The sequence below is a fragment of the Hemitrygon akajei genome, chromosome 9 (genome assembly GCF_048418815.1).
Source record: "Hemitrygon akajei chromosome 9, sHemAka1.3, whole genome shotgun sequence".
In the NCBI taxonomy this organism is placed as follows: Eukaryota; Metazoa; Chordata; class Chondrichthyes; order Myliobatiformes; family Dasyatidae; genus Hemitrygon; species Hemitrygon akajei.
The window spans coordinates 173453968-173477951 of record NC_133132.1 but is presented as its reverse complement, the minus strand read 5'-3'; the positions used below and the strand labels follow the sequence as shown (position 1 = coordinate 173477951).

Here is a 23984-nt window from a genome sequence, read left to right as displayed (position 1 = left end):
TGTACAGATTGGATGGGTTGCACCTGATCTCGAGGGGGAGCAATATCCTTGCAGATAGGTTTGCTAGCATGGTTCAGGAGGGTTTAAACTAATTTGCAAGGGAGATGGGACCTGGAGCGATAGAGCAGTGGAAGAAGTTCATGGAGTAAAGCCAGATCTAACATATAGAGAGGCTTTGAGGAAAGAGAAGCAGAATAAAGGGTGTAAAGGTAGTAAGGTAGAAGGGCTGAAGTGTGTGTACTTCAATGCAAGAAGCATCAGGAACAAAGGTGATGAACTGAGAGCTTGGATACATACATGGAATTATGATGTAGTGGCCATTACGGAGACTTGGCTGGCACCAGGGCAGGAATGGATTCTCAATATTCTTGGATTTCAGTGCTTTAAAAGGGATGGGGGGGGGGGGGAAGGGGAGGAGGGGTGGCATTACTGGTCAGGGATACTATTACAGCTACAGAAAGGGTGGGTAATGTAGCAGGATCCTCTTTTGAGTCAGTATGGGTGGAAGTCAGGAACAGGAAGGGAGCAGTTACTCTACTGGGGGTTTTCTATAGGCCCCCTGGTAGCAGCAGAGATACCGAGGAGCAGATTGGGAGGCAGATTTTGGAAAGGTGCAAAAATAACAGGGTTGTTATCATGGGTGACTTTAACTTCCCTAATATTGATTGGCACCTGATTAGTTCCAATGGTTTAGACAGGGCAGAATTTGTTAAGTGTATCCAGGATGGATTCCTGTCACAGTATGTTGACAGGCCGACCAGGGGGAATGCCATACTAGATCTAGTATTAGGTAACAAACCGGCTCAGGTCACAGATCTCTCAGTGGGTGAGCATCTGGGGAACAGTGGATGATGGTCATTGAGGCAGGTCACCACGCTCTTCTTAGCTACGGGTATAATTGAAGCCCACTTGAAGCAGGTGGGTACCTCAGACTGCAGAAGCAAGAGGTTAAAGTTACGGGTGAACCCTCCAGTCAGTTGAGCAGCATGGTTCTTACGTAGCCAAGTACCTGATCTGGGCTGGATGCTTTCTGCGGGTTCACCCTCCTGAAGGATGCTCTCACATCGCTCACAGACTGAAGTCACAGGGTCATCGGGGCCCGCGAGACTTCATAAAGGTTCCTCCATGTTTTGATGGTCCATGTGGGCACAGACAGAATTGAGCTAATCTGGGAATGAAGCCTTAATGTCCTATGTCACTTGGCTTCACTTTGTAAGAGGTTTCAAGCCCGTCCAAGCATTTTTCAGTGATTCAAGTTTGGTCTAGAATTGACACTTTGCCCGTGAGATGGGTTTCTAGACCTCTTGTATCTTACTTGGTCACCAGACCTGAATGTCACTGATCTGGGCCTCAGCAGATTGCGGGTCTCATGGTTCATCCAGGGCTTCTGGTTGGGGCAAACACTGAATGATTTTGTGGGGTCACACTTGTTTACAAATGTTTTTAAAAAGTCACTTTTTACCGTAACTTGTAATGTCACTTTTACAACAGAACCGAATTCATGTTCATACTATAAAGAGTTAAACTATCTGGGCAATTGCCTGAGGATGCTTTAACCATCACTGATCATCTCAAAAGGTCCCAACCTCACTCCAAACTCAAGTCTTCTGCAATCTGATTATATACTGACTCATCACTAAAGAAGCACTGACCCAAGTCATAAACAACATTTTGTGTTGGCATGGTGTATGTTCCTTCTCAATCCCATTATCCTGCCTTCTCACCATAACCTCTGACACCCTGACTAATCAACCTCCACTTTAACTATACCCAATGACTTGGCCTCCACACCCGTCTGTGGCAATGCAGAAACTCTTCCTCATCTCTGCTCTAAAGAGACACCCTTCTGTTCTGAGGTTATGCCCTCTGGTCCCAGACTCCCCTAGCTTAGGAAGCATCCTTTGCATGTCCACTCTATCCAGCCCTTTCAATATTGAATGGGTTATAAGAACACACCCCCCCCCCCCCCGTTAATTCTCTTAAACTCCCATAATTTAGGAGCAGAGATGGAATTCTGTTCTTAAAAAGCTTCCACTGTGCAAGGCCAAGTGAAAAGAACATGGAGCTCTAGTTCACTCAGAGCCCACTTCATTCAGTACCTCCTCCACCTTCCTGCCCTCCCTCTGTAAGGCCAAATGCTGAGACTTTCCATCTCTCATACAATTTATCCAAAGATCTGGGGTAGTGGAGAGCGAAAGCCAGAGATTACTAGCAGTATTTTCAAAGTCTACAATGACTGAGCCAACTCGACAGAAACCAATAAATTTAAGCAAGGTCAGAGAGTACTGACTATACAAGAAAAAGATAAATCACTTCCAGTGGAGTGTAATAAAAGAAGGCCATAAATGATTGATTTTCACAGAACACTGCAAACTATCTACTTGGAAATACTGACTATAATATCTACTTTTCATTTCCCTGTGCTGGGCCCAAGAGAGCAAACCCAGTCTGTCTCCCTCCCCCCTATTTATGACATTTACTGGGGGCATTGTATACAAAGAGCTCAGAGCATTACTGAGAATCCCTACCACACATCCATCAATCTCTTTGACCCACTACCGTCAGAGAGGAGGTACCGGAGCATCAGGACTAGGACTACCAGACTGGGTAACAGCTTCTTCTCTCGGGCTGTAAGACCAATGTATACCCTGCCACCACTGAGGTTTCGTCACTAGGACAGCCAGCTGTTTACTGTTTACCTGGGCTGTGCACTACATGCAGTTTGAATTATATTTTATTGACTTATATTTTGTTTTATGTGCTGTGTGTGATATATGTTTTGTGGGTGCACCGTGCTCTGGAAGAACATTGTTTTGTTTGGTTGTATATAGGTACCATGGATTTGCACCTTGGAAAGTTTCCAGGGCGCAAGCCTGGGCAAGGTTTTTTTTTAAAAAAATGGAAGACCACTTGGGCCGCGTGCCAACTACAGCCGTCACATCAAGTCCTTGGAGCGCTTCCACATAAGCTGCCTTCAGCACACCCTGGGAATTACTCGGGTGCCTCACACTGAAATACTTGTAAAGACCAACTGCAGAAGTATTGAGGTCAGCTGCAGTGGCTGGGGAACATGATAAGGATGCCCCCATGTCAGTTACCCCACAGAGTGTTATGTGGCCAGCTACATCATAGTCGACGCTCAGCTGCAGGGTTGAAGAAGCGCTATAAGGATCAAATGAAGAATGCTTTAAGGAAGTGCAAGATCAGACCCGAGGATGTTGTTGCTGACCGTAACACTTGACAACAGCTGTGTAGGGATGGGGTTTGTATTCTGGAGATGGAAAGAACAACCAGAAGACAGCAGAAGAGAGCCAGGAGAGATGCAGCCATGGTTGCCATCACGACCACCACTACCACATATACATGTCCCACCTGCAATAGAACTTGTGGGTCCAGTTTAGGACTGTATAGTCATCAAAGATCTCACCATTAAAGGAGTGGACGTCGTCATCGGATTCCGATGGATAACCGAAGGTGATATAGGTACAGTCAGATGACAATAAATAAACTTGACCTGTGGAAGTAGTCATGAAGGAAACATGGATTCTGTCATATGAGGTGAGGTCTCTGTCGGTTGAGTTGAATACGGATGTTGTATCCAAGCTATCTAAATATGAAAAGGCAGGGCAGTACAATATGGAGAGCAAGCTGTTGTCCTTACAGCAAGCTCCCACTCTCCACGCATCCGATGAGCACAAAGGAATGGCAGTTTGTCACCCAGCATCGTAGGAGATGCCAGTCAACACAAGACAGCCATAAGTACTCCAGCCCCTGATTTTTCCCTTGGGGTTTACTCCCGAAGTTTTCCCCATGAGTGGGTAGTGGAGGTTTGAGATCAATTTTCCTTCTCCTAGAAGACCTGCCAATCATGGCTGATAAGCCCCATCTGCCTGAAGCAAATGGTTTTAAGGCACCAGTAACCTGCCTTTGCCCCTTCTCCTGTCAGTGAAAATGGTTCTGAAAGGTTTAGTAGCTAAGCCACAAGTGATGGCTTACAGCAGACTGAAAAACTTGGGCATGTAGACATCCAGGAAGAGGATGTGCTGGAGCTTTTGGAAAGCATCAAATTATTTAGTCTCTGGGACCAGACAAGATGTACCCCAGGCTACTGTGGGAAGCGAGGGAGGAGATTGCTGAGCCTCTGGCACTGATCTTTGCATCATCAATAGGGACGGGAGAGGTTCCAGAGAATTGGAGGGTTGCAGATGTTGTTCCTTTATTCAAGAAAGGGAGTAGGGATAGCCCAGGAAATTATTGACCAGTGAGTCTTCCCTCAGTGGTTGGTAAGTTGATGGAGAAGATCCGGAGAGGCAGGATTTATGAACATTTGTAGAGGCATAATATGATTAGGAATAGGCAGCATGGCTTTGTCAAAAGCAGGTCGTGCCTTACAAACCTGATCGGATTTTTTGAGGATGTGACTAAACACATTGATTAAGGTAAAGCCGTAAATGTAGTGTATATGGATTTCAGCAAGGCATTTGATAAGGTACCCCATGAAAGGCATTGAAAATGTAAGGAGCCCTGGGATCCAAGGGGACATTGCTTTGTGGATCCAGAACTGGCTTGCCCACAGAAGGCAAAGAGTGGTTGTAGACGGGTCATATTTTGCATGGAGGTCAGTCACCAGTAGTGTGCCTCAGGGATCAGTTCTGGAGCCCCTACTCTTTGTGATTTTTATAAATGACCTGGATGAAGAAGTGGGGGGATGGGTTAGTAAATTTGCTGATGACACAAAGGTTGGGGGTGTTGTGGATAGTATGGAGGGCTCAGGAAACTGGCATAGTGTACATCGAAGGAAGGGAAACAAGCAGTAGTGTCATGGAACATACAGAGATTAAAGAAGAGGAGGTGCTTGCTGCCTTACAGCGAATAAAGGTAGATAAATCCCCGGGGCCTGACATGATACTTCCTTGGACCTTGAGAGAGACTAGAGTGAAAATTGCAGGGGCCCTGACAGAAATAGTTAAAATGTCCTTAGCCACGGGTGTGGTGCTGGAGGATTGGAGGGTAGCTCATGTTGTTTAAAAAAGGCTCCAAATGTAAACCAGCTAATTACAGGCCGGTGAGCCTGACATCAGTAGTAGGTAAACTATTGGAAGATGTTCTGAGAGATCATATATGCAAGTATTTGGACAGCCAAGGGCTCATTAAGGATAGTCAGCATGGCTTTGTGTGTGGTAGGTAGTGTTTAACAAATTTTGTAGAGTTTTTCAAGGAGGTTACCAAGAAAGTAGGTGAAAGAAAGGCTGTGGATGTTGTATAAATGGACTTTAGTAAGGCACTTGACAAGGTCCCACATGAGGTTCGTTCAGAAGGTTCAGACACTAGGTATCCATGGAGAGGTTGTAAACTGGGTTTGAAATTGGCTGTGTAGGAGAAGACAGAGAGTGGTAGTGGATGATTGTGTCTCAGACTGGAGGCCTGTGATTAGTGGTGTGCCTCAGGGTTCTGTGCTGGGACCATTGTTGTTCTGTTGTCTATATCAATGATCTAGATGATAATGTGGTAAATTGGATCAGCAAGTTTGCTGATGTCACTAAGATTGTAGGCGTTGTGGACAGCGAGGAAGGCTTTCAAAGCTTGCAGAGGGATCTGGACCAACTGGAAAAATGGGCCAGAAAATGGCAGATGGAACTTAATGCAGACAAGTGTGAGGTGTTGCATTTTGGAAGAACAAACCAAGGTAGGACATACGCAGTAAATGGTAGGGCACTGAGGAGTGCGGAGGAACAAAGGGATCTGGGAGTTCAGATACGTAATTCCCCGAAAGTGGCGTCACAGGTAGACAGGGTTGGAAAGAAAGTTTTTGGCATCCTGCCATTCATAAATCAAAGTATTGAGTATAGAAGTTGGGATGTTATGGTGAGGTTGTATAAGACATTGGTGAGACCAAATTTGGAGTATTGTGTGCAGTTCTGGTCACTTAACAATAGTCAGGATACCAGTAAGATTGAAAGAGTGCAGAGAAGATTTACTAGGATGTTGCCAGGTCTTCAGAAGTTGAGCTACAGAGACAGATTGAACAGGTTAGGACTTTATTCCTTGGAACATGGAAGAATGAGGGGGGATTTGATAGAGGTTTACAAAATTATGAGGGGTATAGACAGAGTAAATGAGAGTAGGCTCTTTCCACTTAGATTAGGAGAGATAAATATGAGGGGACATGGCTTTAGGGTGAAAGGGGAAAGGTTTAGGGGGAACTTCACTCAGAGAGTGGTGGGAGTGTGGAACGAGCTGCCATCTGACGTGGTAAATGCGGGCTCACTCTTAAGTTTTAAGAATAAATTGGATAGATACATGAATGGGAGATGTCTGGAGGGTTATGGACTGTGTGCAGGTCAATGGGACAAGCGGAACAAAGTTTCAGCACAGACAGGAAGGGCCAAATGGCCTGTTTTCTGTGCTGTAGTGTTCTATTGCTGTCAGAGGTTACAGTGGGACATCGATAGGATACAAAACTGGGCTGAGAAGTGACAGATGGAGTTCAACCCAGATAAGTGTGAAGTGGTTCATTTCTGTAGGTCAAATATGATGGCAGAATATATAACCATATAACCATATAACAATTACAGCATGGAAACAGGCCATCTCAGCCCTTCTAGTCCGTGCCAAACACTTACTCTCACCTAGTCCCACTGGCCCGCACTCAGCCCATAACCCTCCATTCCTTTCCTGTCCATATATCTATCCAATTTTACTTTAAATGACAATACCGAACCTGCCTCTACCACTTCTACTGGAAGCTCGTTCCACACAGCTACCACTCTCCGAGTAAAGAAATTCCCCCTCGTGTTATCCTTAAACTTTTGCCCCTTAACTCTCAACTCATGTCCTCTTGTTTGAATCTCCCCTACTCTCAATGGAAAAAGCCTATCCACATCAACTCTATCTATCCCCCTCATAATTTTAAATACCTCTATCAAGTCCCCCCTCAACCTTCTACACTGCAAAGAATAAAGACCTAACTTGTTCAACCTTTCCCTGTAACTTAGGTGCTGAAACCCAGGTAACATTCTAGTAAATCTTCTCTATACTTTTTGTTGATATCTTTCCTATAATTCGGTGACCAGAACTGTACACAATACTCCAAATTTGGCCTTACCAATGCCTTGTACAATTTTAACATTACATCCCATTTTAACATTACATTTTAACAATATAGTATTAATGGTAAGACTCTTGGCAGAGTGGAGGATCGGAGGGATCTTGGGGTCTGAGTCCATAGGACACTCAAAACTGCTGTGCAGGTTGACTGTGTAGTTAAGAAGGCATACAGTGCATTGGCCGTCATCAACCGGGTTTAAGAGCTGAAAGGTAATATTACAGCTATATGGGACCCTGGTCAGACCCCACTTGGAGTACTGTGCTCAGTTCTGGTCACCTCACTAGGAAGGATGTGGAAATTATGGAAAAGGTGCAGAGGAGATTTACAAGGATGTTGCCTGGATTGGGGAGCATGCCTTATGAGATGAGGTTGAGCGAACTCGGCCTTTTCTCATTGGAACGACAGAGGATGAGAGGTGACCTGATGGAGGTGTATAAGATGATGAGAGGCGTTGATTGTGTGGATAATCAGAGGCTTTTTCCCAGGGCTGAAATGGCTAGCATGAGAGGGCACAGTTTTAAGGTGCTTGGAAGTAGGTACAGAGATATCAGGGGTAAGTTTTTTTACGCAGAGTGTGGTGAGTGCATGGAATGGGCTGCCGGCGACGGTGGTGGAGACAGAAATGATAGGGTCTTTTAAGATTCTCCTGGATACGTACATGGAGGTCAGAAAAATAGAGGGCTATGGGTAACCCAAGGTAATTTCTAAAGCAAGTAAATGTTTGGGACAGCATTGTGGGCTGAAGGGCCTGTATTATGCTGTAAGTTTTCTATGTTCTATGTTTCTGAAGCCACGAGCTGGGCTTGGTTGTCAGAGGCTATCTGAGGCACATGCTTATCCCCACCCCCGGCTATGACAATAATGTATTGCTCTGTTTATGAACTTTAAACAAATAACATGGACTGCCTGACGAACAGTATTTCAAAAGCAATAGAGGATACCTCAGGCCAAGAATGAAAATGGAAAAATAGCTACACATGTGCACTCAGACTCCATTAATCCAGCATGTTGGTGCTGAACTGGCAGTTCTTCCCAGACTGTTTATTTAATTATTTATTCGTCCATTTAGAGATAGAGCATGGTAAGATGCCCTCTGGCCCAACGAGCCCACTGTGCCTCTCATGGAGACCTGTGACACTGATGTTTCTGGCAATGAGCTCCAAGCAAAAGAGATTCTGCAAATGCTGGAAATCCAGAGCAACACACACAAAACGCTGGAGGAACTCAACAGGTCAGGCAGCATCAATGTGAGTGATGATCAACGTGATTTTGATATAGGTCTCTATTGTGGACTGACAGTGGGAAAGGGGCAGGGATCATGGTTGAGAAAAGGAGAAGGGAGAGGAGAGGGAGCAGGAAGCACCAGCGAGACGTTCTGTAATGAGCAATAAACCAACTTTTTGCAATCAGATGAGCTTGCCTGGTATCTCAGGGCTGGCATCCCTGCCATGCATCCCCCACCCCTCCCGTGGCATTCCACCCTCGCCATTCCCAACATCCTTTGCTCCTACCAGATTTATAAACTCACCCTCCACTCCACTTGACAAATACTGTACAGCGCAAAAGTCTTAACCATCCTAGCTATATATGTGCCTCAGACCTTTGTACCGCACTGTACTGCTGCCGTGAAACAACAGATTTCATGACATACGTCAGTGATAATAAACCTGATTCAGAATGTGGAAGTTGGTGATTGAAGGAGAAATTATGGTAAACCAAAGAAATAAGTCAAATAACAAAATATAGCTGCAAAATCCTTTGAGAATAACATATAAAACTGCTTCTGTTTTAAAAACTTACCCGTGTATTTATTCACCTCATTCAACATTATCACGCATTTGCTTTCTGTGTGTGTAAAACATTATTGTCTGGAGATCTCATTCCTCTTTGTCTCCTGGACATAAGCTCACCGTATTTTAATAGATTTACAGTTCCAGGAAAGCACTATTTTTATTCTGTGGATTTGAAGTCACCAAATGTAGCTTAAAGCTGCTTTATTTTAATCTGCCCAGTGTTCTGTATCTTGGATTAGTTGAAGGATCATCTTGTGGTGGTGGAGAAGCTCGTGAGTTCCTGCGATCCCGAAAGCAATGCCATCTGGAGCTTAGCTCCTAGTAGGGTCACCCATGACGGTAAGGTCAAGGGGGAGATTCCAGACAAAGAGCGATCCAACCACAACCTCAACGGTGCAGTTGGCGGAAGACAATGACACAATGGAGGAGGCTGAGGCAGGGGAGGGTCCTCAGTCACCTTGCGTTCCGTGCCATTGGACTCTGACCCCGATCTGTCAAGGACAGTGCGATAGCTGCCTCTGCACCAGTGCCACACATGAAACAAAGTCACAGGTGTTCTCTTTTAAGGGAATCCACCCTACCATCCTGTGGCGAAGGGGTGCAGGAGCCTCTCTAAATGCATGGACCTTGAATCAGCCTCCATGACCATCTAAAGACCTACCAGTCCACAACTCCTTCGGAGGACTTCACACTTAACTCAAATTGCAGATTAGTTGAAAATTATTTCACTTGACATTTCTGTAGAAGAAGAAGCTGGCAGTTTAAATGCAGCCACCGATCTAGAAATAACTTTTAAAAAGTATCTGTTCTGGGACCTCTACTTTTTGTGATTTTTATTAACGACCTAGATGTGGGGGTAGAAGGGTGGGTTGGCAAGTTTGCAGGTGACGCAAAGGTTGGTGGTGTTGTAGATAGTGTAGAGGATTGTCAAAGATTGCAGAGAGACATTGATAGGATGCAGAAGTGGGCTGAGAAGTGGCAGATGGAGTTCAACCCGGAGAAGTGTGAGGTGGTACACTTTGGAAGGACAAACTCCAAGGCAGAGTACAAAGTAAATGGCAGGATACTTGGTAGTGTAGAGGAGCAGAGGGATCTGGGGGTACATGTCCACAGATCCCTGTAAGTTGCCTCACAGGTAGATAGGGGAGTTAAGAAAGCTTATGGGTGTTAGCTTTCATAAGTCGAGGGATAGAGTTAAAGAGTCGCGATGTAATGATGCAGCTCTATAAAACTCTAGTTAGGCCACATTTAGAGTACTGTGTCCAGTTCTGGTCGCCTCACTATAGGAAGGATGTGGAAGCATTGGAAAAGGTACAGAGGAGATTTACCAGGATGCTGCCTGGTTTAGAGAGTATGGATTATGATCAGAGATTAAGGGAGCTAGGGCCTTACTCTTTGGAGAGAAGGTGGATGAGAGGAGACATGATAGAGGTGTACAAGATATTAAGAGGAATAGACAGAGTGGACAGCCAGCGCCTCTTCCCCAGGGCACCACTGCTCAGTACAGGAGGACATGGCTTTAAGGTAAGGGGAGGGAAGTTCAAGGGGGATATTAGAGGAAGGTTTTTCACTCAGAGAGTGGTTGATGCGTGGAATGCATTGCCTGAGTCAGTGGTGGAGGCAGATACACTAGTGAAGAGACTACTAGACAGGTATATGGAGGAATTTAAGGTGGGGGGGGGGTTATATGGGAGGCAGGGTTTGAGGGTCGGCACAACATTGTGGGCCGAAGGGCCTGTAATGTGCTGTACTATTCTATGTTCTATGTTCTAAGTTATTTTAAATACTAGACTACAGCTAGAGGTCATGGGTTAATGGTGAAATGTGAATAGTTTAAAGGGAACTTCTTCATTCACTGGGTGGTGAGAGTGTGGAACAAGCTGCCAGCTCAAGTGGGAGATGTGGGGTCAATTTCAATGTTTAAGAGAAGTTTGGATAGGTACAAGGATGGGAAGGGTATAGTCCAGGTGCAGGTCGATAGAAGTAGGCAAGAAAATAGTTCAGCATGAACTAGATGGGCCAAAGGGTCTGTTTCTGTGCTGTAGTGTTCCATGACTCTGATTCTAGTAACAACAATGAATTTCCTTATCAAAACTATCTCGAAAAGACAGGCTCAGAGGTCTGAGACCCCCCCATACCAGCAGCCAGTTTCCTCTGACTAGTTTTCACATCTCACATCAACACCAAGATATACAGTAGTTACCTGTTAGTTTATACATAATATGAATGCATTATAAGTTCAAAATAAATTTATTATCTAGAATATCTGTTTATTATTCATTCCTTTATGGTTTTTATTGCTGCTTGGGGTGCAAAATGACTCTAACATAGTAGGTGTGTGTGTGCATGTGCAGTCCATTATATTATAGCATATTATACACTGTCCACAAGCGATAACTTTTCACCAACCGCACTCCTCCCATCAACACCTCAAAGCTGAGCAGATCTAATATTAATTAGTGTGCAGCACTAAATGTACACACAGCGGCTACTTTATTAGGTACAGCTGTACTCACTGATTCAAACATCTAAATCACCCAGTCACATGGCAACTTCAACCCTGCATTCTTCTCCCTTTTGAATTTGTGCTACAATGTAACTCGTTGCTCTGTCTGCATTTGTACCCAATCATTGGCTTGTCCTTCCTGATATTCATGTTACACCCATCATCTACTTGCAAACCTGCTGGCTCATCGTCAGCTCTGTCATACTGGTTCCCATCACCCCCCCCCCCCCCCCCCCCCCCGCCATACGAGTGAGAAAGGCTCCGGGGCAGTGCTCTGTACCGTGTGTGGGATGTGGGAAGCCTGGGAAATGTCCAGTCTCCCAGGTAAACACATCTCCACCGGTGCACGGAATTGCAGCTCCTGAGAGAATGAATCAAGGAACTAGAGCTGCAGCTCGATGACAGGAGCTACGGAGAGGTGGTCTCCCCTAGATTTCAGGACACGGGCAACCATGTGACTGTCAGGTGGAGGGGAAATGCACAGCCAGTGCAGAGTACACTGTAGCCATTCCCCTCAATAATAAGTATACAACTTTAGATACTATTGAGAGGGACAACCTACTGGGGGGGGAGACATGGTGACCAGGTCTCTGGCACTGAGTCTTGTACTGTGGCTCAGGAGAGCAGAGAGATGAAGAGAGCTGTAGTGTTTACAGGAGATTCCTTACTCAGAGGAAAAAACACAAGGTTCCATGGGCACGACAAAGACATCCAGAAGGTATGTTGCCTTCCTGGTGCTGGAATCAGGGATGTTTCAGATCATATCCGCGCCATTTTCAAGGGCAAGGCTGAGCAACCGGAAGTCTTGGTGCATATTGGTACCAATGACATAGGTAGACAAGGTGAGGAAGTCCTGGAGAGAGATTTTAGGAAGCTAGGTAGAAAGCTGAGAAAGAGGAACTACAGGGTACTAATCTCTGAATTGCTGCCTGTACCACGTGCCAGGAGAAAGGTGGACAATATCAGAAAGGGTGAATACAAGACTGAGGGTGTGTTATTTGAATGCGCGCAGTATACAGACAAAGGTAAATGAACTTGAGGCACAGTTGCAGATTGGCATGTAGGCATCACTGAATCATGGCTGCAAGAAGGTTATAGCAGGGACCCTAATGTCCAAGGGTACACATTGTATCGAAAGGACAGGTAGAAAGTCAGAAGGGAAGGCATGGCTCTGTTCATTAAAAAAATGAAATCAAATCATTAGTAAGAAGCGGCATAGGGTCGTAACGTGTTAAATCAGTGAGGATAGAACTAAGGGACTGCAAGGGTAAAAAGACCCTAATGGGAGTTATATACAGACTCCCCAAGCAGTAGTAAGGATGTCGTCTACAAATTACAAAGGAAGACAGAAAATGCATGTCAAAAGGGCAATGTTACAATGGTCATGGGGGATTTCAATGTGGTTGCATACTGAACATTGGCTGTTTGTCAGTCTTTGTTTATGTACACTTTTTGTAAATTCTATTGATTTCTTTATTCTTCCTGTAAATGCTTGCAAGAAAATGAATCTCACAGATATATATACTTTGAGCTTTTGAATTTTCACCCATGATAGACTTGCTACCTTTGAGCCTTCTTACTATACGATTACAGAGAATAAAACTCTGTCATGGTCCAAACTGTGTAAAGGAATGGATGTCATGCAGAACAATGTCTGGGGTTAAAAAGAAACTGTTGGGCTCTCAGTCAGTTAAGCAGCATTGTGAAGGAAAAGAGACGGTCATCATTTTTGGGCCGTGATCGTATATCAGGACTGAGAGCAAAGAGGGAGAGGGAAGTCAGAGGCTGAGGTTGGCAGGCAAGGGGAGGAATCAAGAAAGGATGGAGGAGGGAGAGAGCAAGGGATAGAGGAGGGAGAGAGCAAGGGATGGAGGAGGGAGAGGGGCAGGTTCAAAGTTCAAAGAAATTTATTATCAAAGTATGTACATATTTGTCACCATATACTACCCTAAGTTTCGTTTTGTTGTGGGCATTCACAATAGGTAGAAAGAAACATAGTAGAATCAATGAAAAACCACACACAAGACAAATAACCAATGTGCAGAAGACAACAAACTGTGCAAATACAATTCTGCAGCTTGTGTAAAATGCAGCAGCAAGAAAAAAGAAAATCTGAGCATATTTCACCAGTTTTGGCATCGATACACTGGCTGCCTGTATCCTTTAGGATCTATTTTAAAATACTCTTTCTTAATTGTATGTAAAGGTCTGCATAATCTCTCTCCTCCATATATTTTGGAATATCGATTCCCTTACATCCATAATCGTAATCTTACATCTGTGAATACCAGTTTGCTTAGTGTTCCTAGAGCCAAGCATATAAGAACTGGTGATGCAGCCTTTTGGTCTTACACCCTAAAAATACACCAGGCTAGTACTGTGGAACATTTCAAAACACTTCTTAAAAACCTACTCTTTTAATTTGGTCAATTTATAGGATTACTTTATACCTGCTGATGTTGACTACATTTATATAATTTGGTATATTCAATTAAATTTTATTCTATATGATTTTTAATTTTGTCTCGTACTTTTACTTTACTTTATATTAATTTATCTTTACAATCTATGTAAAGCACTTTGAGCCTGCATCTTAATGTGTGATAGGTACTGTATAAATAAAGTTAAAGTTAAAAATAAAAAGACAAAAAGATATTCAAAGTAAATTATCATCAAAGTCCATATATATCACCATACACAACTCAGTTTCATTTTTGTGCAGCCATACTCAATCAATCCATAACAGAATAATAATCACAATGGAATCAACATGGTTATGTAACCACTGTGCAGGAGAACACAGTGTAATACAAAAAGAAAGAAATAATAATAATTTTAAAATTTGCAAAAAATATCAAGAACATGAAATAAAGACCTTGAAAGTTAATCCATAGGTTGTGGGAACATTTCAATGATGGGGCAAGTAAAATGAGTGAAATTATCCCATCTGGTTCAAGAGCCTGCTGGTTGACGGATAGTAACTGTTCCTGAACCTGGTGGTGTGAGTCCTGAGGCTCCTGTACCTTCTTCCTGATGGCAGCAGCGAGAAGAGAGCATGGCCTGGATGGTGGGGGTCCTTAACGATAGATGCTGCTTTTCTGCAACAGTGATCAGTGTAGATGTGACGGCTTTACCTGTGATGGACGGGGCCATATCCACTTCTTTTTGTAGGATTTTTCTTTCAAGGGCATTGGAGTTTCCATATCAGGCTGTGATGCAGCCAGTCAATATACTCTCCCCTGCACATCTGTGGAAGTTTGTCAAAGCTTTCGATACCATGCTGAATCTTTGCAGACTCTTAAGGAAATAAAAGCTCTGCCATGCTTTCTTCTTAATTGCACTTACGTGTTGGGCCCAGGACAGGTCCTCTGAAACGACACAGAGCAATTTAATATTGCTGACCCTCTCCACCTCTGATCCCCCAGTGAGGACTGGCTCAAGGATCTCCAGTTTCCTCCCCCTGCAGTCAATAATCAGCTCCCTGGTTTTGCTGACGTCGAGTGAGAGGTTGCTGTTGTGAAACCACTCAGCCAGATTTTCAATCTCCCTCTTACATGCAGATTCATCACCACCTTTGATTCGGCCTTCAACAGTGGTGTCATCAGCATGAACATAACATTGGAGCTGTGCTTAGCCACACAGTCATAAGTTTAAAGTTAGTGGAGCAGGGGGCTAAGTTCACTGTCTTGTAGTGCACCTGTACTGATGGAGATCATGGAGGAGATGTTATGGCCAATCTGAACTGACTGATGTCCACAAGTGAGAAAAGCAAGGATCCAATTGCACAAGGAAATATTGAGATCAAGGTCTTGGAGCTTATTAATTAGTTTTGAGGGGATGATGGTATTGAATGCCAGGTGTAGTCAATAAAGGTATGCCCTGTTCTCACTGTTACTATCAGGTAGGAGGTACAGAAGCCTGAAGGCACACACTCAGTGATTCAGGAACAGCTTCTTCCCCTCTGCCATCTGATTCATAAATGGACATTGAATCCTTGGACATTACCTCACATTTTAAAAAAATATACAGTATTTCTGTTTTTGCACTTTTTTAATCTATTCAATATGTTGGCGCGTGGCCTAGTGGGCAAGGCATCAGACTAGTAACCTGAAGGTCACTGGTTCAAGCCTCAGCTGAGGCAGTGTGTTTGTGTCCTTGAGCAAGGCACTTAACAACACATTGCTCTGCGACGACACCGGTGCCAAGCTGCATGGGTCCTAGTGCCCTTCCCTTGGACAACATCGGTGGCGTGGAGAGGGGAAGGCCTGCAGCTTGGGCAACTGCCTGTCTCCCATACAACCCTGCCCAGGGCTGCGCCCTGGAAACTCCAGGCGCAGATCCATGGTCTCTCGAGACCGACTTACTTGTTTATTGATTATTATTATTTTTATGTTATTTATTATTATGTTTTTTCTCTGCTAGAATATGTATTGCATTGAACTGCTGCTGCTAAGTTACCAAATTTCACGTCACATGCCAGTGATAATAAACCTGATTCTGATAAAGAGCATCCTGATCTATGCACCTTTGGTGTCCTGATGTTCCAGGGTTGAGTGAAGAGCCAATGAGATGGCATCTGCTGTGGACCTGTTACTCCGGTAGGCAAATTGGAGAGGATCCAATTTGCTGCTCAGGCAGGAGTTGAAATCTTTCATCAACAACCTTTCCAAACACTTCAGAACTGTGAATGTAAGTGCCACTGAATGATAGGCATTGAGGCAGGTCACCAAATTCTTCTCAGGTACTAGAATAATTGAAGCCTGTTTGAATTAAGTGAGTACTTCAGACTGCTAAAGTGAGAAGTTAAAGATCTCAGTGAACACCCGAGCCAGTCGACCAGCAAAGGTCCTTAGTACTTAGCCAGGTACTCTGTCTCGGCTGGATGCCTTTTGTGTGTTCAAAATCTTAGTTAAAAGCAAGGCTAAATAAATACAGTAGATTTGGAGCTGGCATTTACAAGCGTCAACCAAGTTGACATCCCTTATAGTTTTACTTATTGTGTTCCACAGTTTAGGAGTGTAGTTCAAAAAAGCTGAGCTGCCAATGACTGTCCTGACCTCCTGGTTTCATGTCAGTTCAATTCCACATTCCATCCACACGTAACCTGTCTGTCCTCAGCCTGTGAGATATGGCCAGGCACAAACTAGAAGGGAAGTCCCTCCATAATCCAACTGGATAATCTGCAACCCTACATTGAATCTACAATATTGAATTTTCCAATTTCAGGCCAACTACATTTTCTTACCTGGTTCCACTACTCACCTAGATAGCAATAAGATTGAAAGAGAGTACAGCGAAATTTACAAGGATGCTGCCAGAACCTGAGTTATAGTGAAAAGCTGAATAGGTTAGGACTGATTCTCTAGACCGTAGGAGAATGAAGGGAGATTTGATAGCGGAATACAAAATCCGGACTGGTATAAATAGGGTTGGGTGCCAGGGTGGAGATACATCTCCACCAAAGGAGGTGTAAGGAGAACCTTTCCTCCACTAGCCTGCTGGTCACCCTTGGGCAAAGCGTAGCACCTGCTTAGACCCCTGATCAGGGTCACGCGAAGCCATGGGAGCAGGTGGTGGATGGTCGTATGAGCAGCCAGTGCAGATCACATGTCCTGGTTATCCAACCAATGACACCATGCAGACAATCTCTGAAGAGTATTGATAATGGCCGAGGTCACCCGTCTTGTAAAGACACTGTCCAGCAGAAGACAATGACAAATTACTTCTGTAGAAAAATTTGCCAAGAAAAATCATGGTCATGGGAAAATCATGATTGCCCATGTCATACAACACGGCACGGAATGATGATGATGATAGACAGGGTAAATGCCAGAAGGCAGTCGGGTGAGAACAGGGCTTGAAGTCAGGGGTTAAAGGTGAAAGGTAAGATATTTAAGGGGAAACACCTTCATTCAGAGTGAGAGTGTGGAACAAATGCCAATGGAAGTGGTGGATGCGGGTTCTTCTGTTATTTCTCAACACCTACGCATTCAAGCCACTGCAATGATTAACAATGACAATACCCAGCTGGAAATGTCTTCTGCTCCCTAAGCTCATCACACCTATTGGGGCACTGCAGAATCTTCTGTGATGGGCCAGTCTTTCAGGATTTACAAGCTGCAGCCTAGGTGAAGATCCTTTCTCTCTCTGGAGTTTCTGTTGTCATGTCTGTAGCTCTGGATTTTTACAGGGTGGGGTTGCTAGCCCCATGCTCAATCCTCCTCTTTCTGCATCCGGGCTTGGGGCTGCCCATGGAGGAGTCCTGTGGAAATGCAGTTGTATCAAAAAGAAAACAATGACTTTTTAATCTATCTTCCTCAATGATTAAATCGTATCGAAATGCGGTTGTATCAAAAAAGAAACAATGACTTTTTAATCTGTCTCCTCAATGATTAAATTGTGTCGCTGCAATATATCAAAGGTATCAGTTTCTTAGATTTTGTTTCACGTATCTTAGAATTTCCAAGTTAAAATAATACAAAAATGTTCCCTCCCCCTCCCCTCTTCGCCACTCCTGCTGCTTACCTCTCCTCACCTGCCTATCACCTCCCCCTAGGTCCCCTCCTTCAATTTCTCCTATGGTCCACTCTCGTCTCCTATCAGATCCCTTTCTCTCCAGCCCTTGACCTTTCCCCACTCACCTGGCTTCTCCCCCACCCTTACACACACCTTCTTTATTCTGGCATCTTCCCACTTCCTTTCTGATCCTGAAGAAGCGTCTCAGCCAAAGACATCAATTATTTATTCATGTTCATGGATGCTGCCCGAAATGCAGAGCTCCTCCAGCATGTTGCGCAAGATTTATTTGTCACACGTACAGTGAAGCACATAATGAAATACACCTTTTGCATCAATGACTAACACAGTCCAAGAATTGTGCTGGGGCAGCCCCTCAGGTGTTGCCATGCTTCCTATGCCAACATTGCATACCCACAACTCACGATTCCTAACTTCGGAATGTGGGAGGAAACCGGAGTAGCCGGAAGAAACCGCGCGGTCACGGGAGAACGTACAAACTCAGAGAGTAGTGAGAATCGAGCACCAGTCGGTAATCACTGGTGCTGTAAAGTGACTGTGCTAACTGCTATGCTGCCATGCCAACCCTGTCCAAAGTTAGAAGGCAGCATATGGTTTCACAATACATTATTGAACCATTTGGGAAGATTCTCTCACACACTCCCAGCACTGAATCAGACATTTAGCGGAGATTCATTCAGTTTGAGGTTCTGTGAACAAATTGCCTTCACAAATTAGCAATTTACATTCTCTTCCCTGTCAGCTTATAAAGACAGCAAGTACAAATAATTCCAGAGTTAGTGTTGGTTGAATACACAGACTCTTCTAAATGCTCACACCTATCAACGTCCAGATTTAGGAATATCTTCCTTCAGAACATGTCATTCTTTAAAGTTGTAAATGAACACTTATTAAAAAAAAAGCAAGCCTTACGTAATCTGTCCTTTCTGCAAGGGCTGTATCTCAGGATTTGCAAGCAGTTGTCAGTTTACAGAAACATCACCCAGTGACGAGCCCCCAAGTCGACATCGGCAAATTTTTAAACCCCTCAAAATACAGTTAAACCCATTCCTGAAGACACACTCTCAGCGTTTTAGGAACAACTTCTTCCATGCTATCTCATTGGCTCTTCACACAACTGTGGAACATCTGGAGGACAAAGGTGCATACATCAGGATGCTCTTTATCAATTACAGCTCAGCATTTAACACCATCATTCCCTCAAAACTATTGAGCATACTCCAATATCTGAGCCTCAATACCCCCTTGTGTAAGTAGATCCTGGATTTCCTCACTTGTAGACCCCAGCCAGTCCAGATTGGCAAAAACATCTCCCCAGTCCTACCAAAGGGTTTTGGCCCGAGACTCCAGCATTTTGAGTGTCTTGCTTGGAATTCCAACAACAGATTTTCTTTCTCTTGTTTGTGAATGGATCCCCACAATCTCCATCAGCACAGGAATGTGTGCTCACCTCTCTGCTCTGCCCACTTTTGGTTGTGTGGCTTAGTACAGCTCCAACACCATATACAAGTTTGCTGATGACACCACTGTTGTGGGCTGTGTGAAAGGTGGTAATGAATCATCATACAGGAGGGAGATTGATAACTTGGCTGAGTGGTGTCATAACAACCTCTCACTCAATGTCAATAAGACTAAGGAAATGAGTGTGGACTTCATGCGAGGGAAACCAGAGGTCCATGTGCCAGTACTCATTGGAGGATCAGAGTCAGAGAGGGGCAGTAACTTCTGAACCTATCATAATTGCGAAGAAAGCACCTCTACTTCCTCAGAGTTTTGCAGAGATTTGGCATGTCATCAAAAACCTTAGCAAATTTCTTTGGATGGGTGGTGAAAATTGTGCTTACTGGCTGCATTACGGCCTGCTATGGGAACTCCAATGCCTTTCAGTAGAAAATCCTACAAAAAAGTAGTGAATTCAGCCCAGTACATCACGGGTAGAACCCTCCAAACCATTCAGCCCATCTACATGAAACATTGCTGTAGAAAAACAGCATCCATCATCAAAGATCCTCACCACCCAGGTCATGCACTTTTCTCACTGCTGCCATCAGGTAGAAAATACAAGAGCCTCAGGACTCCCATCACCATGTCCAAGAACAGTTACTACCCCTCAACCATCAGGCTCTTCAACAAAAGAGGACAACTACACACTTTTAAGGACTCTTTTATCCTGTTATTTCATGCTCACCATTTATTGCTATTTATTTATATCAGCATTTTCACAATTTGGTGTTCTTTGATCCTGTTTACAGTTACTGTTCTATAGATTTGCTAAGTATACCCACAGAAAAAGAACCTCAGGGTTGTATGTGGTGACATATATGTGCTCTGATAATAAACTTTACTTTGAACTTTGATCAGATTTCTGAATGGACATTGAACCCATGAACACCACCTTTTTGCTCTCTTTTTTGCACTGCTTATTTCTGGTATGGGGTGAAGCCATTGTTCAGAATCGATAAAAGCTGCAGAAAGTTGTGAATTCAATCATCTCCATCGTGGCTCTAGCCTCCCCAGCCTTCAGGACATCTTCAAGGAGCATGGCCTCCAAAGGCTGCACTCATCATTAAGGACCCCCATCATCCAGGACAAGCCCTCTTCTCATTGCTACCTTCAAGGAGGAGGTACAGGAGCCTGAAGTCACACACTCAATGATTCAGGAACAGCTTCTTCACCTCTGCTATCAGATTCCTAAGTGGACAATCAACCTATGAGCACTACCTTCACTACTTTTTTTCTCTTTTTGCACAATTTATTTAACTTTTTAAAATACATATGCATAAACATACTGTAATTTACAGTTTTTATTATGTATTGCAATGTTCTGCTGCGCAAAACAACATATTTCATGGCATATAACACCATAAGACCATACGACATAGGAGAAAAATTGGACCATTTGGCCCATCGAGTCTGTTCTGCCATTCCATCATAGCTCTCAACTCATTCTCCTGCCTTCCCCGCATAACTTTTAATTAAGAACCTATTTACCTCCACCTTAAATATACCCAAAGATTTGGCCTCCATCTATGCAATGAATGAATTCAACAGATGCACCATGCTCTAGCTAAAGAAATTCCTCCTCATTTTCATTCTGAATGATGTAACTATTCTGAGGCTGTGTCCTCTGGTCTTAAGACTCCCCCACTACAGGAAACATATAGTTTCCAATATCCATATCCACTCTATCAAGGTCTTTCACCATTTGATATGTTGCAATGAGATCCCCCTCATTCTTTTAAACTCCAGCAAGTACAGGCCCAGAGCCATCAAACATTCCTCAGACACCCTGCTTCCTCAACATTACCCATCCCTCCAACTATCGTCATATCATCGCAAACACTGAGCCCATTCACAAATCGAAAGAGAAGCACACAATGTCCCAAGCTATCTAGCCTTCAAACATGTTAAGCACCACAGAGACACAGGAGAATCCACAGATTCTGGAAATCTTGAGTAACACACATGAATCCGAATCAGAATCGACTTTATTATCACTGACATGCTGGATGTTGTGAAATGCATCGTTTTACAGCAGTTGTAGGACTCCGTAGGTCAGTCGAACATGGACGTAGCATCCTAGCTGTCTAGGTACCCAAGTCCAGGTGGTACAATATGGAGAGCAAGCTGGTGCTCATATCGCAGGCTCCCCCCTCTCCATGCAGCTGATGAATCCAAAAGAACAGCAGGGACTGATACAGTTCGGCACCAGCAGCCTCACAGGACTTGCCAGTCAAAGTTGAACTTTGAACTTGAACTGCAGTGTTGAACTCAACATAGGATGGCAATAGTACAGTGCAATACATTAAAATCACCACAAGTTGCAGTAGGAAATATATGTATATAAATAAAGTTCAAAGTACATTTATTATCGAAGTATAAATACCATATACAACCCTGAGATTCATCTTGCAGGCAACCACAAAACACAGAAACACAACAGAGTCCATAAAAAAACACCACAAAGACTGTCATACTCCCAATGTGTGAAAAAAGGACAGATTGTGCAAACAATAAAAAAGTAAACAAATATTACACAGAACGTGAGTGGTGGAGACTCCAAAAGTGAATCCACAGCCACAGAGAGCAAAATAGTGAGGCAGAGTTCACGGGTTCATGGATAATAGGGTCTCAGCCCAAAACGTCAACAGTTTATTCCTCTGCATAGATGTTGCCTGACTTGTGAGTTCCTCCAGCATTTTATGTGTGTTGCTCCATTACTATCCACATGTAACTACATCCTCAGATGCATCACAGGACTCTATCACATTCAGAACCGACTGAACTGAAGTGGAAGCAAGCTATCCTCAAAGCTAAGAGACTATCAAAAGCAAATCTGGCCTTCCCTGCAGCAGAGACGCTGTAGTTTCATCAGAACTTCAAGATCTCAAGAGCCACAAGGTAATGCTGCAGCTCGATAAAACTTTCAGAATAAATTTCACAGCACACGCTAGTGACATTAAACCCGATTCTAATTCTGAACTCTGGTCAGACCACACTTGGAATTTTGTGTTCAGTTCTGGTTGACATTTAATGCTTATTTATTTGTAATTGCTTTTCTTTCTTTTTGTATTTGCACAGTCTTTTGCACACTGGTTGAATGTCCAGTAGGTGTGGTCTTTCTATTATGGTTATTATTCTATTACAGATTTGTTGAGCATGCCCACAAGAAAACAAATCTCAGTGTTGTATATGATAACAGATATGAACTTTTTTAATAAATTTACTTTGAGCTTTGAATATGACTCATTAAAGGAAGGATGTGGAATCTTTGGGGAGGGTGCAGAGGAGATTTACCAGGGTGCTGCCTGGATTAGACAGCATGGCTTGTGAGGAGATGTTGCGTGAATTAGGGCTTTTCTCTTTGGACTGGAGGATGAGAGGTGACTTAATAGAGTTGTACAAAATTAAAAAGAAGCATAGATTAAGTGGATAGCCAGGGACTTTTGCACGGGGCAGAAATGTCTAAATTGTGGGGGCATAACTTTAAGGTGAATGGAGGAAAGTATAGAGGGGCGTCAGAGATAGTGTTTTTTTTACACAGAGTAGTGGAATGCCTTGTCTGAGTGATGGTAGAGGTTGATACCTTACAACTCTTAGACACATGGATGATAGAAAAACGGAGAACTATGTAAGCAGGAAGGGTTAGATTGATCTCAGAGTGGGTTAAAAAGTCAGCACCACATCATGGGCCAAAGGGTCTGTACTCTGCAGTGACGTTTTACATTCTAGCTCAATAATAAATTATATAAATTGGACAAAATACCCAATACTTTTGCCAGCTCTCTAATGTAACTGAAAACTGAAAATTAATTCCTGTTGTATAATGTGATTGACTGGTACAAGTTGAAATTGGAACAGGCTTTAAATTAAGAGAAGGCACTGTTTATAACCATGGATGACAACATTTCAAAATAAGTGAATTAGCATTCTCCAAATACTGGAAGCATTCAGGACGCAACAAATTTATATTTCACTTCGCTATTGGCAATTTTAATTATTTCCAACTCAGATGAGGTCATCATATCGAATTCCTGTCCAAATTCTCCACTGAAGCAAGGTCACGTAGTGTACTGTCTTACAATTACGTTGCCATGGTAAAGCTGAAGTCAACTAAAGTCTTATGACAGAAAGGGCTATTTTTCACCACATTTACAGCGTCCCGTGTAACAGGGTGTCACATCGGCGTAATTTCCAAAAGCAGATTTTAAATCTCCTAAAACAGTGTCAACGGCAGGCAGACAGTGTACAGAATATACAATCCCCAACCCTGCAATCAAAAGCCCAACGGTAAATACTACTACATAGTTGATCCTCAATTGAATACAACTTCCACTCACCTCAAGCGTTTGTGTTTTTTTTAATTATTCAGTTGTTACGTTTACTGCCTGGTGTCTGCACCCCGAGCAGCTTGGAAATACGGTTCATCATTTTCTGCATTTGCACGGTGGACTGGCATTGGCGAATCTCCCGGAGCCTGTACGCCGAGGAGAGAGACCCCAGCATTAACAGGCAAATGGAGCCGAAGCGCCACCGTGCG

General features: G+C 43.7%; 1 protein-coding gene across 2 annotated transcripts in view; it reads right to left on the bottom strand.

Annotated features, from left to right (window-relative positions):
- The window catches only part of klhl32 (kelch-like family member 32), a 288264-nt gene extending 264306 nt beyond the window's left edge, over positions 1–23958 (bottom strand). For both annotated transcript variants that reach the window (XM_073057514.1, XM_073057515.1), the window contains exon 1: positions 23785–23958. The gene's annotated coding sequence lies outside the window, so the exon portion shown is untranslated. The remainder of the gene's footprint in view (positions 1–23784) is intronic.
- Between the last annotated feature and the right edge of the window lie 26 nt (positions 23959–23984).